The sequence below is a fragment of the Onychostruthus taczanowskii genome, unplaced genomic scaffold, assembly GCF_017590055.1.
Source record: "Onychostruthus taczanowskii isolate IOZ18803 unplaced genomic scaffold, ASM1759005v1 scaffold8, whole genome shotgun sequence".
Lineage (NCBI taxonomy): Eukaryota > Metazoa > Chordata > Aves > Passeriformes > Passeridae > Onychostruthus > Onychostruthus taczanowskii.
The window spans coordinates 8,524,642-8,541,930 of NW_024505892.1; positions in this window are offsets into that span (position 1 = coordinate 8,524,642).

Genomic DNA, 17,289 nt, shown 5'->3' on the forward strand with positions numbered 1-17,289 from the left:
CATCTTTACTATGAGCTAATACGACATTCACATGACAGCAAAGCTCAAATTTAGCCCTTCAAAAGCTGCTTGCTGAGGTCTGAGATGACGTGGGGGGAGTAAAACCTCTCTAATGCTTAAATCCTCCTGCTGCTTCAGAACAGTCAGCACCTCATTAGCCTTAGCTCTTTGTTTGATAGGAAATGTCAGCTCGCCACAGGAAATCTTCTGCACCCAATGGCAGGAGCATCTGTCTCCATCTAGTGTTCATCCCTCTGCATTTGTAACTCAGCTGCCCCATGGTGAAAACTGCAAACTGAGAAGGGGAAACTTTTGCCCACTAAAGTGTCATCCTCTTACACCTGAGAAGTCAAAATTACATGGTGGTCACAGTCAGAGGTAGAAGATCACATATAAACCTGCTTGTGAGCTGCTGTGGCATTCAGGACTCACACCTGCCTTGCCCTAAAAGACTATGAAGTGACAAAAAATGGTTGAAAAAGCTTTCTTTTTACAGTATTCCTCTACCCATGACCAAAGTTACATTCAGGGTCTTTCTATTGATTAATGTTGATGGAATTTCTTAGTAAGAGAGGTGAAATGTTTAATTAAGGAAAAATATAATGGAAACTTTTATAGGAATACTTTCCACTGTCATTCCCAAAGAGTAAGAGTTACTCAATTTGCCTCACAATGTGACTCTGAAGAAGAGAGATGTCACACCCTTTGTGGGTTGTGAAATCAAGATATTTTTCCCCCAAAACCTTTTGCATAGTTTAAGGGCATTTGAATGAAACCAGGGACAGACTTCTACCAAGGCAGCCCTTGGCTCCAGAGGCCCAGCTTTTTGACTAATATCTTGCCCAAAGAAGAGAAGAAATCTGTCTACAAAGTGCAGGACAACCATTTTGTGCTGGTAGAAGTAGGACCTGAAGAGAATGGTGGGCCACATAGGCACTTTTGGGAAGAGAGTGAGTCCTTTCAAAATATTTTTAGGGTCCTGGAGGATCCTTCAGGCTACCTAGCTGGAATGGGACCCAGCCTGGAACCACTACTGAAAAGGTAGCACTGAGCTGTCAGAAACAGAGACAATATCCTGAGAAACCCAGGATGGGTACAAACACAAATTCTTAGTTTTAAAATGAGAAGCAGAAGACAGATTCTGCAAGCTCAATGTGTAGTGGATTGTATTAGCCTTTCTGGGAGCCATGGTCTTTATCAATCACTCTTTGCGAGATCTTTTTTAGTCCTATAATCACTAGATGAAGGCAATTAAGCCCTAGCTCAATTTCTTAACGCTTCCGTATTTCAGTAAGTGGAACCAATTCCAAAATCTTAGAGAATAATCTAAATGTCAGTGGGGTGAACCCAAATGATTCTGATGAAAGTCAAGAGAGGCAAGCAAGGAACCCATGGAGGTCCATCATGCAATTACTACTGGTACCAGATTCCAATGTCTTAGATATTGTCTCAGGGCAAAACAGATTTACGGCAACTGTTAGCATGTTTACACATCCCAGTTTTCCTGTCTCACATCTGAAAATCTCCCCAGAACATATTTACCCACTGACAATCAGAGAACCCTGAGGGCTGCAAAAGTGTGAGGGGTCTACTGCCTTTCATGGAGGGGACCAGAGAAGAAAGAAACACAGAGGACTTAAGTAAAGAAGGAATTTAAGATTAAGAGATTGTCTGGTCTGTGGGAAGCTATTCGACCTTCAGGGAGCTCTTGAAGTGCCAAGATATAGAGAAATGGCACACAGGATGCTCCTGGAAGAGGTGTGGGAATACAAGAAACTCCAACTCCAGAAACAATGTGAGACTCCAGGAAACCTTGCAATTTCACATTCCTTGTTTTTTTGTGAAGTAGGTCTCTTTTTTCTTTCTCTCTTCTCTACTGCTTGATAACCTCTTCCTTATTCTGAAGACTCATCTGAATTGTAATCTCCACCACTGAGTTCTTGCTGACCTCCAGTTAATGAGAACAAGACAAAGACCACCCATGAAAATACTGCAAGCATTACTGATGTTGGAACTCTCAGTGAGTGAAAATAGGTTCAAGGCCTCTGTAAGAAGAGAGGCACAAGCATGGCAATATTCAGCATTTGGTGTAAATTTAATTTTTATATTCAACTCCTCCCACTTACCTTGCCATTCCTCAGACTTGAAAAATAAGTATTTTTTGTTTAGATTTCGAAACAGATTTTGCTGGATCACTTTCATTTTGAACATCCCTAGTTAGCATTATGGATGTCAGGAGGTGTTAGAGCTAAAGAAGAATAATGTGAAAATGAGTTTAACAATGTACAAGGGCTGAGTTTAAACTTCGTAATAAAATCAGATGAGTTTTCATTTTTCTGAGTTTCACAAGGACAATTTCACATGGTATCAATCACAAATGGGCATACTGCAAATGAAGTTGCTTTCGTTAAGCATCCAAAAGCTTGGATGCATTTAGAAGCCTTGCTAGTTTGGAAACAGGCTAACATTTTCATCAGATTTGGATGTCCTGATCATATTCCAGGGATCTTCTGTCTCAGCCAGTTTAGAAATGGTACAGAAACTGTCACTGGAATGTTTTTATAGTCATGCAACTTGCTGGCAAGAGGCAGATACAACATATTATGAATTTTTTTATTATCTAATACTAACATTAGTAATACTAATCATTATTAGTATTACTATTACAGCTGGAGTTAGTTGTGTATTTATGTAGACCTTCCACATTTCAAAATGCTTGAGCTCTGGAAAATGTTTGGGGGTTTTTCTGAACTACATTGCACCCTTGTAAACAGTAACAATAGTTCTGTTGACTTGGTAAGTATATATTTGTGGGTATATGTACAATTTAAAGTGAATGTAGTGCTCAGGAACAGGAATGAAGTCCTTCATGTTATTCCCAGGATAGTAAAAGCACTTGTAGTAGCACTGCTGTCTCATACCACGGACCTATATCTCCAGCCTTTTCTTGTGGAAACATCTTCATCTATGATGAAAGAGTCCAGTTTCTGTGGCAATTCAACTCTCAGCTTCTCTGCTGAAGCTGCCAAGAAAGTTTGCCTGATGTGGTTTTGGATGTGAACAATGATAATGGCAAAAATGGTAATGATGTTAGTTTTGAGCAGTTTGGGTACTGGAAATCTCACAATGCTTCTCCCCTGGGTTCCATCAACATTCAGTGTACCAATTTGATGTTGAGCCAATTTGTGCAGACAATCTTCAAACAGCTTCTGTTTTGAATAAAATGAAGTTCCAATTGCTTGAGTAGCAAGGGTATCAAGAAGCTGCCATGGGTTAACTAGGATTTCAGGACTTTAGTAGGGAAACACCAAATTGCAAACCTCTCCACAAATCCCAGATTTTTCTTAATCAATATTGAAGCCACAAATCACTAATCCGTGTAGTGCTTAAGAATGTCACATATGGCTTTTAATACTTTCACAGTAACTCTTCTGCCCTGTAATGCAAGCATGAGGCCCTGAGTAAGCTTATGTGTGATATAAGAAGGCAGACTGGCTCAAGAGCAGCTCATGAAATAATGACTGGAAAAAACAATGATCTGTGGGAATTCTTCCCAGATCTATGAGAACTACTAGGATTGCTGTTCCCAGATTAATGAGCCTTGGGCAGAAACAGTTTGAAATGTTGAAACCAAGAGCATTTTTGAGGGAGAACATTTTAGAAGAATGTCTTGAAACTGCATTTTGTTACTGTGGAGACTGTGTGTGGGTTGAGACTGTTGGAATCAGGATGCATCTCACCTAACTTCAGATGTCCTCAAGGAATATATTTAATCTAAACTGGTCATGTATGTTTCCTCTGTCAGCAGCAGAGAGAGACAAGTCTATGTTTAACCCATATGAAAGACTTCTTGGTGACACCTATTTTAGGATATGAAGCATTGTCCTTGTAAGCGCCAATCATTCCCCACTTAATAGCATCTAGAAAACTGGATTAGACAGGATAATTATCTTGTAAGCATCTTGACTAAAGTTGGAGATACAAAGTCTCTTTTCCATCTTCCAGGAGAGGATACTAACTCTTGCGTGCTGTGGTCCTGGTGGTTGTAATTCAGCAGTACAGACTTTCTTTTTGGTGGTATTTGGCCCTTGCCCCAGTGATGAGCTGAGGAAGTGGGGTGGTGAACAGGCAGACTGTATCTGTAAAAATGGTGCTGTGGTCTCTTCCACTCCTAGGAGATGTTGCCTGCTTCCTTCTCATGAGAGACCACAAGTCTTTAGCCCCCTGCACAATATCCCCATGAAATGAACCTCACAAAATATCAGTGTTTATCAGTGTTGGGACCCCCATCTTTGACACTTTAGTTAACTGTGTACAAATCTTTTTTTTTTTCAAATTTCAATGTCGTTGTGCATATATTTCCCAAAGACCCATGCCTTCTTCCATACCTTAGGTGCAGATCTTCCTACCAGTTACAATTATTTGTGCTAACTGCCTGGGCCATTCAAGCATTTAACAAAAGCATCTGAATAACATGGACAAAGAAATTGGGTCCTATGGTTTAAGCAGGCATGGTTCTCGCCAAAGCAGCCATATTATTTTGATCATAGGAGGGGAACAGCAATATAACAGGAAAATATTGGAATAGTGTTTTCTATCTTCACTAGAATTTAAATGTTTTGAGAGACTTGTATCTTCATTCTTTACGTGGACAGGCCATTCAGCCATGACAGTCACACACTGTGGCACTAAGCCAAAGCATTGCCTTTTTGAAGACTGCTGTAGTTTTGGACTGGGAGCAGACTACCCTAGCCAGCTCTGGAAGGTGATGAATAAACATAGGTCTTTGTCCAAAGACTCTCTTCTCTTAGATATAAAATAATTGCCTGCTCCAGTAAAAAAAAAAAGGGGATTAATCTCAGTGGTTTTATAGTCAGTACAGAGAAATAGCCACTCCCTGGAATCTTATCCTAGATATGTATCTGGCCTGAAAAGCTGACTCTGAAAGTTGACTCAACTTTGAAGGTGTCAGTTTGTGCCAGGGAGATGAACTTAATTGGGATGAAATAATTTATATGAGATGATGTGGCTAGCAAAACTGGGAATCAGACTTCCCAAGACCTGACCAAGAGGTGATATCACAAACCCAACCTTTTTGCTGAATTATTATTTAGCTTTAGAAGAGTTGCCATTATAGTCTATATCTAATTCGCTGTGTTTATTTTAGCAGTGAAGGCACTAAGCAGATTGCCTGAATTATTGTTTCCAATCTGTCACGCATAATTGATTTTTCAGTCCATTGGAATTAAATATAAACAAAATTAATATTTTCAATAAAACCAAAATGAAATGACAAAGTATCAATGTCAAACATCTGACAAACAAAAAGCATAAATGAAGTTCATGTTAAGTCAAATTCAGTATTTCAAGTGTTTTGAAAAGGAAAAGAATACTCTGTTTTTAAGCATTTGAGTACTTTTGAGACTTGTTTAACTTCTTAATGACTTTTTTTTTTTAAAGAAATTTTTTCAGGAAGTCTTTTGTTTACTTGGCAAGTATAAATGGGCAAAAAAATGGTAGTTGTGCAAAATAACTGAGCTGTGGCATCAAATCAACATTTTTTCCAAAGAAAAGAGATTCAATCAACTTTAGCATACTGGAGCTGGAGAAACTGAAAAATGGCAGTTGTCCCTAAAAAAACTAAATTCAAAATGAATGTGCATATGCATTACAATGTTCAAACTAATATTCAGGTGAACCCTATAACTTAGTGAAGATTATTTAATGCAGTGAAAAAACCACTTGCCCTAAAAGAAACATTGGGCTTACCACATGTTGGGGCAGGAAATCTTCCAAGCAAGTTGCAACAGACTTCTCAACACTTTATTCTGACTACAGCAGGTGACTTAGACAAAGAGGAGGGAAGAAGGCTTAAAAAGGTGCTAAAACCCCTCAAAGATAGGAGAAAAGCCAACAAATTCCACTTGTATTTTTCATTTCAAATAATTCCTTTTAGTGTCAAGAATTCACCAAAAATTATAGGACCTATCTGGAGCCATGCCTGAGCCCTTGGGACACCACTGTGTTCCTACAGCAACAAGTTGTCACTGTTTTTATTCTTTCCCTTTCTTGCCATGAGGTTCAGACCATTGATGCTCTTCTTTCTTTGCGAAAGTAGTACAACAGCCGATTCCCAAAAGCCAAGTAGGATCCAGCTACTTATGTAAATCTACATAAAGTGAGTGGTATTGTGGCTTGCAAAACTATCCCTGATTCTTGGACAAGGCTCCACCTGTGAGCTGTAAAATTGCAGCTTTTTTACAAGGTTGCTGTGTAACAATTCTGGATCTGCTCTGATGATCTACTTGGAAAAAAACCCCATTAATGTGGAGTTGCAAATTTTCCAGGTTTTTTGTTGTATGGTTTTTGTTTTTTGTTTTTGGGTTGGGTTTGTTTTTTTTTTTTTTTTTGGGTTTTTTTTTTTTTTTTTTTTGGGTTTGGTTTTTTTTTTTTTTTTTTTTTTTTTCCCCTTTGAAATAAATTCACTATCTTTGGAATTGTGACAGCAAGTGTGAGTTTGATCATCTTTCCAGAAAAGTGCAAAGAGCATATGGATGAGTGTTTTGACTTTGCATACAAACTGGAAAAGAAGATTGCATATAATTATCTGGATGTCATCATCCTTAGAAAAACTTCTGGCATCCTTTCACTCAAAATATTTGCTTCAGCCCAACCTCCTCCAATGATTAGAACATGTTTTGTGATGCCAACAGATTGTTTGTAGGAAGTTTGTAAAGAAAAATATAATTGATGGAAAAAAGGAAAAAAAAATCCCTTTTAATCAGTTCCTCATGCCAAAGATTAGCAGCGATGTTGACGTGTGCAACATAATCAGTCATAATCAAATCCTAGCTGGAATAGTACCTCAGATGTTGTTAATTGTATTCCTATTAACCTAAATTTGGTTTACCCATTAAGTGCTGATGGAGAAGGCAGAAACTTGTTCAAGATACTGTGTATATTTTCTGTTAGCAGCATAATCAAATTGATGGAAACACACTGAATTGTAACACACGGTGGCAGATTGGAAATGTCCATAGGGGTTGAATTTCTGCCATGGAGTTTGCCTTATCTTGCCCGCTTCTGGGCTTAAATACTTCAGAATATAGCTGAAAATAACATAATCTCTACCAGATATTCAAACTATCCTTCCAGGATTTAACCATAAATTATGGAAATCCCTACATCATTCTTATAGTACTTCATTAAATTCTAAGGCTTTTCCCTAAAAAGGTACAGACTCCTTGATATTTCTCTTGGCTTTTCCACTGCTCTGAGATTTAGGTAGCCTGCTAGCATGTGCAGTTCAATATTGTTTCAACCTACAGGATTCAACATCTCTTTTTGAAGTGAAAATATGCTTTCCTGCAACGTCCATCAATGCCATCTCTGAGACCTCCCACTGTGGCTAGGAAGAATTTTTGCTGAAGTTATCAGAAAATACTTACTTTCCTTACTTTAGTTCATAATACTTTCACCGTTTTGTCCTATACTCCACTTGCTCCTTCCCCATTTCAACATTTTCTGCAATGTTCTATCAATACTACTTGACCATGAAATATGAAATAATATATAGGGAAATTAAAAAAAAAAAAAAGCTAGCTGTGGTTTTCAGAAGGAAGAAAATTTGGCAAAAAACCATTTTGAAAAGAGTGTTTGTTAAAAGGGAAGTTGCAATGGCTTCAAATGTACATTTTTTCCAAGATTTGAGGCTTACAGACTTTAATACAATGTATGTTCATGATCATGTAACAGGTGTATCTGGCTTCACACTTGCATTTCTCCCTCCTTTTGTTTGAGAGAACTCCATGAAAAATTGACATAATTATTCAAGGAAGGGCAGTTTCAATGTTTTTGCTTCTCTTCCAAAGGTGGGATGTCCATAAACTATATTAAGATTATATCATGACTAAAATGAAACTTTCACAATACATAATGTTAAAATATGTTTCTACACACTTGGTTCCCAAATCCAAAATATAGGGTGATTGTGATGCCCCTTCTTTTGCCAGATTCTGTCAAGAAATAGCACCTGCTTCACAAGATTGCTGGGTAACTAATAGCAATATCTCATTTTGATCAGCTTTATAAATGCAGACACCCACTGTTCTGGCCAGAAATGAACATTTGTTGTTAAAGAGGTTAAATTTATTAAATTTGACCATTTCTTCCAGCCTATCAATTTTATTTTGACCCTATTTTCCATGGCTGTGATACACATTTTGCCTTTCTCTGAGGTTAGTAAATTAAAACAACGTTTTTCATCATGCTTCTTACTGCTGCAGATCATGTGATCTAGGACAGAACTTGTACGAATCCGACCGGAAGTCCCCATAGCCATTGTCCATCTCCAGGAGTAGTCAGTGAAGATAAATAGAGAAAAGTATAAACAGAGATTAAGAGCACAGAAGTATTTTCCAAGAAAATCTGCCTTCCTAAGGCAGTTTGTTGTGAAGCACCTCCTGAATAAAAAATGCTGCCTTTGTATCTAATTCATCTCTTGATGGGTTTTTCTCCCAGATAGGTGCAGAAAACATCTGAGTTGGGAAGGAAAAGTTCTGTTAAATCTAGTATCCTACCTCTCTGAAAAATAGTTTGTGGAATTTTTGACCTTGCTACTACCACCTATAGTAGATATTACCATGTGCCATGACAAGCACCATTCCAAATAGTGGTTAACAAAATCGATAACATTTTTCTCTCAGCTTGTTGTTGTAAACATGCTTTTTGGTTCTTACATTTCAGTTTTAAACATCATCTTGCATAAAGAGGGATCAGAAGAAAATTATTTGTAACTCATATTCTTTGTTTTGAAAAAAAGTCTCTATACAGCAATTATTTGAAAAGATAATTTGTCTCAGTTCCGCTCTTGAAACATGGCTTGAGTCTGGTTGCTGAGTTGCTCTTTTCTGTCACACATTTTACTGATTCTGCAGCAGGTTTGCTGAGTACTATCTTCAATTTACTGCTATGGGGCCACTGTAAAACAAAATCCACGTAATTATAGTTTAGCACAATTCATTCTGGCTCAGCAAGCAGCCATTGTCCCTTTGGTGCTCTACAACAGCAGTTACCTGAAAAACCTCAGTGTTTGCATCTTAAATCTTTTCCTTTTTGTTCCAAGTCCATGAGGTCTTTAAGACTGGTGACACCACAAACAGGCCAAGAGCCTTCTATGCAATCATGCCAGAATGCCCGAGATTTTCTTGGATTATCTCAGTATTTAGGGATTTAATTATTTATTTGTTTGTACTGTATGAACACAGTCATTTCTAGTGGAGAAATGGAGATGCAGAGTAGAGAAACACCATTAGTCTTAAATTTATACCATGTACTACAAGATATGTTTGGACTGCCACAGCACATGATGCTTTTTATCCATACAGATCAAAGAATTCAAGTTATCTTCCCAGTCCTCCATCCCCAAACACACTGAGCTGTGGCAAAACTCCAGTATTATTTTAAAGTGTTCACATGTTGAAAAAGAAAGTCCCTGCCTATCTGCTAATATTTTTTCTTGGTACAATCACTTCTACTTGCTACCAAAGTGCCACTTATGGGCTACAAGAAAGGAGTTGAATTATGGTGAGAATTTCTGATCTGATTAGCAATCTGTCATTATGTATTTTATCTTTCCTTTCCAGTTCTTTACTCTACTGCCGGGAAATCTATGGGAGATTTACCTCAGCCAGTGTTGACCATAGGTATTTTATGGTCCGTGGAGCAGTAGGCAGTGTTTCTTAGGAAAGGCCAGTATATTCTGTTTTGTTCATCATAGAAAGCAAGAGTCATGAGCCCTTGAGTCATTCACCAAGGAAATGGGATATCATAATTATGTTAGTTACATCATCCTTTTCTTCTTCCACCACATACTACCCTATCTACCTCCTCTCCCAGTTTCACAGACTCTCTCTGAGGACAGCAGCTGCGGTCCAAGATGTTAAGAAAGACTTAACATCTCTACTTTGTAACTTTATTTTTGTCTCCTGTTTGTTAGTATGGGAAACAGAATTTTGCAGACTTTATCACTAAAGTGAATCTGACAAATGGATTTCCAGTCAGTAGGGCTTTTGTCGGTATGGCATTGTCAGAAATGGCTTTTTTTGTTGTATTTTACACAGCACAAAGATTTTTATGTGAAATTTTTGGATAGGCTGTGTTTTTCTCATTCAGGAACACAAATAGAAGACAGAAAGCTGGGAGAAAAAATAACAATAAATCCTTTAAAAATGTTTATTTTGTGACATCAGTGAAACTCACACTGAAGGAAATCGAAAATTCAGTTTTTCCTTAATTAACTAAGATCAGATTTCAAAAGGATCTGGGGAAATTGAACTGTGAATCTCATTCTTTATACTCAGTTGCTGGAATGAAACAGATGCATTTGCAGGTATTAGGAGGACCTACACAGACTGCTTTCATTGCTCCCCATGTGCCCTTTTAAGCAAGCCAGTCTGCTCCAGAAAGTGTCTACCACTTCCAAATGAAAATAACTTCTTTTGAGCACCTGACATCCTGTTGTCCAGCTATGACTACTCCAAGATAATAGCACAGGGTCCTGGCTTCTATGTGCTGAATCTCAATTCAGTGGCTCCCAAAAAGCAATCAATAGAGATTTTAAACTTAATGAAATGGGTCAAGTGCTTAAGTATTTCCAAAAACCCAAGGAAAAGTTGGTTACACAACAACTTCTGAAATCATGCCTCTGGTGTGCCAATGCTGGTAGTGGTGGCATGCAATGTTGGGTGATATTTTTCCAGCAGCTCTTCAGGATCAGACACTTCCTACACTTTGTCAAGTCTGGCTTTGAGGCATTCCTAAAATGCAGGGGGATCATGAAAAAATCTGTGCAATGAGGAACTTGCAATGTGGTGAAAGGAGCTCAAACTAGGTCCCTCCCTGAACAAAAACAGATGGAAAAATACAGACAGACCACATCAGTGCTCCATGACCTACATCAAACCACCCTCCCAAACATCTCCTAAACCAGTACAAGAACCACATCAGAATAAACTTCCTATTGCTGGGATCTGTCAGACCAAAAGCTTACAAGCATTGGGGCATGACCCAAAAGTGGGTCACCAGAGGACACCCAACTGGGTTTCATCCCACCAACTGAAAGGGCAGTAAATCCCTGTGGTTGTGAAAACCAAGTTGGAATTTTAAGCCCAGTGAGAAGGAGCAATTCTTTCCCTTACCCACACCTTCCCTTCCTGCTGTAGCTGCGCTTGCCCTGGATTCCATCTTCACTTGCCCACAGCAAAGCAGATGACTCTCTACTGAGTAGTAGCTCTTCAATTTCCCTCTCAGCTCCCCATTGTTCTGGTTTAGCACTGACAAAGTGCCCATGTGATGCCACAGTACTGTGTCAGAGCAAAGTTGCCCAGGTGCTGAGGAACACAGAAAGAGCCCTATTCCATCTCTATGGTTTGCCAGGAAAACAGCCTCCAGGGTTCCTCACCTTGCAAACTCAGGTGTAGTAGTTTCCAGTTTTCAGCTTATGCTTAAGATTACCAAGCCCACTTGGTTACATGTTGTTATTCCCCACATGAATGGTCAACTGCTCATAAAGTAGGACAATGCTTATATTAGATATGAAACTTATAATACTTCTATTTTTGTTAAATGTGAGGAGGAAGATAGCAAATGCAGTCACACATGAACATACCAAGAGCTTCCCAGCCAACTCATTCCCTACGAGCACATGAATAAAAATTTAATGGAAAAACTAAGAAAATTGCTAGGCCACCAATCAAACTGTGAAGTCCAGTATTAGAGGAACCTTTCAGTATTTAACAACTAGAGCTGATATTTCTCTAGCTGATAAAGGGCTCTCTCAATGGAACAGGCAGGAGATTTGCCTTCCAGACTTTTCTGCATAGGGGCAAGTCAAAATGCAACCATTTCTATTTTATAATAATTGTTTTAGTAAGTACCAACAAGAAAAATGGGAAAAAAGTAGAAATAGTAAAAATATTTACTTGGCTGGGACACTGTGTCCCGCTGGTAATTGTAATGCAAATAGAAAGTGAAAACAGCGTTCCTGCTTCTGTTTATATCCTAAAGGAATGGGCAGGTAATAGCACATGAGGAAACAAGAAAAAAAAATTCTGAAGCAGGGGTTACAACACATAAACTGTTATTATGTTTTTCTCTGAATATCACAATAGAAATTCCAAGGCAAATCCTGCTGTATCACAACTGCTGGCATCCTACTAGCTTTCAGTAGGGCAGGGACAGTTAATGGTATTTGTGTAAGAAGCACAGAAAGCACTGCTAGCTCCTTGAAGTGAGAATCATACCTAATGTTTCATTAATACTGCTCTTTTCTCTACTAAAATGGCTTTAGGCTCTAGTCTCAAGTGTTTCATAGGTTTTATGGTGACATTTAACTTACTGTGACATCCCTCAGCAGCTGAAGCACAGATAATGCTATCTTGCAGATAACAAGCATGCATGTGGGTAATCCATTTAAGTTCTTTACTAGATTATCTCCCAGTAGTAAAAGTGCTTAAAAATTAATCATTCTTTCTGTTGTGTTTTGCTCAGAAAATCCATACTCTTCTTATCAGGAGTCAGTAAAAGCTTTCCCAAACATAAAGTAAGTATGGTAGGGTAGTTTTAAAACATTGTCTTAAAGGAAATTGTAAATATATACTTTGCATGACTAAGCTTCTCTGTTTCACTACTGAGCTCTGGATGGCAACACTGATACCGTATAAGTGTGGCTCAAAACCCCCCTGCCCCTTGTCTGACATCTCTCCTGCTGTGTACCCAGGCTTGATGTGGATTTTATGGTGTTCACAAGATATTAATGAGGTCTTGATATGTTTTGTTGCATCAGTGATACAGTTTGCTCAAGATTTATATGAATGTTTTCATTCTCAGGGAGAGATTTGTTTTGAGTTCCTGTCAGTTGAATGCATATATATTCATCATTGCTTGGAACAGCTTATGATTTCCTGGGATCCTGAGAAAAGCAAGAAGAGAAAATCCAAAAAATATTCTATCTTTGGAGAATAAATTGAAAAAGCATATGATGTTTGGATTATTTTATGAAAGGCAATAGTTTTCTCAGAATAGCTCTAGAGTAATGCACAAGCATAGTGACACATGCAGCTCAATACCATACAGATCTGTATGCTATAGACTCACAAGAGGTAGACAGCTGCTATGAAGATTTGCCAGGTGCAGCAATCATCTTCCTGTCATGGAATATATAAACAAAACAAAGAAATTCAGTGAAGCCCATTTCTCACTCTTTGGTAAACTCATTTCAGATCTCCCATTTTAAAAAATCCTGCTTTTTGGGGTGGCAGTGGTGATAAAAATAAAATCTCTGCTCCTCACCTTCTAACTCCCTAGAGTAAGAAGGAAAATCACATTCCTTTGTTCGCTACTGCTTTTCATTAGGTACTAGAGAATATCCCTCCTGTGTCTTTTTGCTGCCTGATTGGACACTTTCCTCTGCTCAGTGTAGTCACTGAAGATTTATTTGAGCTGATTTATATTAAAACTACTGTTACATTATGCTCACTTGAGCAGATTTTTACTGAACCGTGTTGATGATTTTTATTTATCTTCAACACTCAGCTCTGGTTACGCATGACTGAGTTTAATCAGTACAAGGTTTATTATAGTGAGTTTAAACCCTAGAGGATGACAAAACTCTACCTTGTACTGACCATGCCATGCCACACTGTCATGACGTACAATCCTAATTCCTTTCACTCCCCTAAACTATGTGTTCAGCAGTAGCTCTGCATTTGGCTAAAATCAAGAGGTCCATCACCCCTCTTAGAAGTGGGATATTAATTAACCACAGACACTGTTCTATGGGATCTATCTCACCTCCCTTTGGTCTCAGTGTCGGCTCTCATACCTCACCTCCCCTTGAACCTGTGCAGCATAACATGGATGGAAGAACCAAACCTAGACACATAAGTATGATATACACAGTGTACTTTCAAAACTCTTCGGTGCAAAGCCAGCAGTGGGTTGTTGAAAAGCATGATAGAAGGCTGTTACTTACTATATTCCAGCTGCTGTCATAAAAAAAAAATCATGCTGCTTTAAATAAATGCTAGTAAAATATCACATTCCTTTCTTCAGTAATAAATTAAACAGTTTGTGAAAATATGACAGAGTGAAAAATATTTGGGAGGGTCTGGTTTTTCATAAAACAGCTGGGCCTACAACTTTTGCAATGTACAGCACCATCTCCACATCTTTTGAAATAGAGCATAGTGGTTAATACCCAGCTGGCTGTTTTTATCCTTGCTCACTTCTTACCACAGGAGCCTACTGGATGGATAATCTGAAGAAGGAGAGAAATAGATGTAATATAGTTGATAGAATTAGAAACTAATAGCTAGCAGATCAGTGATCTAATGCATATTCGTAGAAAAAGACTCCCTTCATATATTCAGATATCTGCACTAGTTTCTGTGCTGATCCAGTGCTGTGGTATTAGATATCCCAAGTGCATGAAATCCTGTTTTCTTCTGCCTTTGAAGTTGTGGTATGACTTCAAGGGAAAAAGGAAAAGACTGGTAGAGCTTTTGAAATGCTTACTGCAGGATCTGTAAAATTAGTAATTATTAATTAATAATTACATTTGTAAGTGCAAAATAAAAAAGGACTGAGGTCTATTGCAGAGGAAATACTCACTAAAATTCTACGTTAGGTACACATTGGTCTTGTGCTGTATGTGTAGAGGTTAGGCTAGAAAAGAGATTAAGCAAAGATCTATTAATTCAGAGTCTGTCTTCCTGAAAAAACAAGAGATCAGGCCAAACTGAAATTGATTCCCGGTGACTTATGATTAGATCATAGTCTTATGATATGAGGCACATCACATAGTAAACTGAGCTAGGGCCAAGAATAATGAACAGAGATCTCATTAACTGAGATTCTGCAAGTTCTGAATTTTACTAAATCATTTTAATGTCACCTGTCACCACTAAGTGGCAAAAATAATACAGTGAAAGCACTCTGTGTTTGCAGTGCCGGACATGCCTAGCGTACTCCCTGTGAGTCCACAGAGTTTATAAAAATACAAGCAAATGTTTTTTAATCAGACCCAATTAATTTATTCTTAATCATTTCCAAGTTTTTTCCAGTAATAATACTGGTGTTGCCCCTGGAAATTTTTATAACACACAGGACATAATTATTTTAAAGCTATGGGAATGCACATGCAAACATGTTTTACAAATATGTAGAAAGTATGGGCAAGGTTATAATTTAATGTGGACTAAAAGGAACAAATTCTAATCTTGCAGAATACTTAAGATAACTCACTGTTCTGTGTGACAAATGATTTTGATGTGCCAGAGTCCTTCAGCAAAGGATAGCTTAAAATTTGGGGAGCAGCAGAGTTATAGTGATCAAAACATAACTGTAGTAAAAAATCTGTGGCTATGTCAAAGAGCCTTCTCACATTGTTTACCTCTATCTGCTGTCCACATTTGCTTTGCTGGTATCCTTCTAGTCCTATCCTTGTAAAAGCAGATGCACCAAGGAGAAATGTCATACAGAGTTGGAGAATCCTTTTAACAGGAAGGAGAATCATGGAAACATTTAACAGGAAAATGGAGTACATCACTCCAGTGCTAATGAATAAAGTGAGAGCAAATTTATATAAACACAGTCCAAGTAACAAAATCTATAATTTCTGTCTCTGAAAGCTGCATGAAAAATCAGCTGTAGACTGAATTACGATCTAGCTCAGCATTAACCACTTGGTGTGATAGGAAAAGGCACTAGTTATGCAAAACTGTGTAAAATTCAGTCTGTGTTTAACCACATTTTGTCAGGACATCTTTTACTTAAGGATATTACTTCTGACTTATCAGGCACTCCCATAGACTAGAAACTTCGTTGTATTTGAGGGAGAAGCTGCATCAGTGATGACTGGGATGGGACTAAACCCAACAATAGTAGCAACCACAACAATGAATGTTATACTCCAGAATCTAGATGACTACCTGCTCAAAGATTATCTGATTTCTTAGACCAGGATTAACACCATGCTAGACTTCCTGCAGAATGTCATTTTGTTTTAAGCATGTTGATCACTCTTACACAGACTTTTCTTTTTGGAGGCCAACAATATCATCCTCTACAGCAAAGGAGAAGATGGATTTCAATTGTTGGCTCCTCCCTCTTAGGTGACAAAGACCTGTGAAACTAAATGTAAGCATTTCCTTCTTTATTTACAGATAATTGAACTTGAACTGAAGGGAAGGTAGAAATCTATATGGAAAAAACCAGTAAATTTTAATTTTGTCAGAATTTTCTTGCTAATGAACAGTATACTGAGCCTCTGAGTAAGTGTGGAGCATCTACAGAAATCAGGAACAGCTTTGCACCTCTTCTCCTTGAAGCTGGCATCTCCACAATGACTGCAGGAGGAGAGAGGAATTCTCCTTAGGGGGGACTGTTGGAGGATGTTGGAGGACAATATTTTGTGTTTGATGTTTCAGGTGATAAGTGATCTGTGGTGATCCAAGGAGCTTATTCCAGACCCCTCCTGACTCTACTACCTTCAGTAAAATTTCTGCTGGATCCTGTGACTGCAATCATGTTCCACAAACACTTTGAGCAACTCTAGACCGGCTCTGCCAGGAAATTTATGATGTGCCTTATAGGAAATAAATCTTTTTGTGTTTGGAACAGTCTACCTCAGTTGTCAAAATCAGAAGAGTCTGGAAATCAGAAAGAACAGCAGAACCACAAGCAATTATCTTGGCTCTTTCATTAACTGAAACTGCTGAGTTAAGTAACAATTAAGTCTTTATCCTCTGTAGCAAAATGAGCAGATTGTCAGGTTTCCTGTGAAATTTCTGGTCTTTAGTGAAACTATACCCATGAGATGGGGAGCACTGCTTTTTGGCTGTTGTGTTGTGAGCACATGCATGACCCTCTGCCCTCACTGCATGCGGAGCAGAGAGGACAGGCACACTCTCACCAACCAGGGCCCTAAGCCAACAACAAATCCCTCCCTGGCACACAGAGACCAGCCCCCAGTTAAGGAGACTGAAAGTGGGGGGTGCAAAGATACCTGAGATCTTTTTCTCCTTTTGAAGTCACTGAGATTCAGAGGAGAGCATGATGCCTGTGGAATGGAATACACTCTCTGTATCTCAGCATGGGCCAATCTATAATCTATTTTTCACCTGCTGATTCAAAATGTAGTGACTGCAAACAAAAAGGAAAGGCCACTTGTCCATTTATAGCACATCAGGCTCACACACCAGGTCTGATAGAATTTCACCACAAAATACC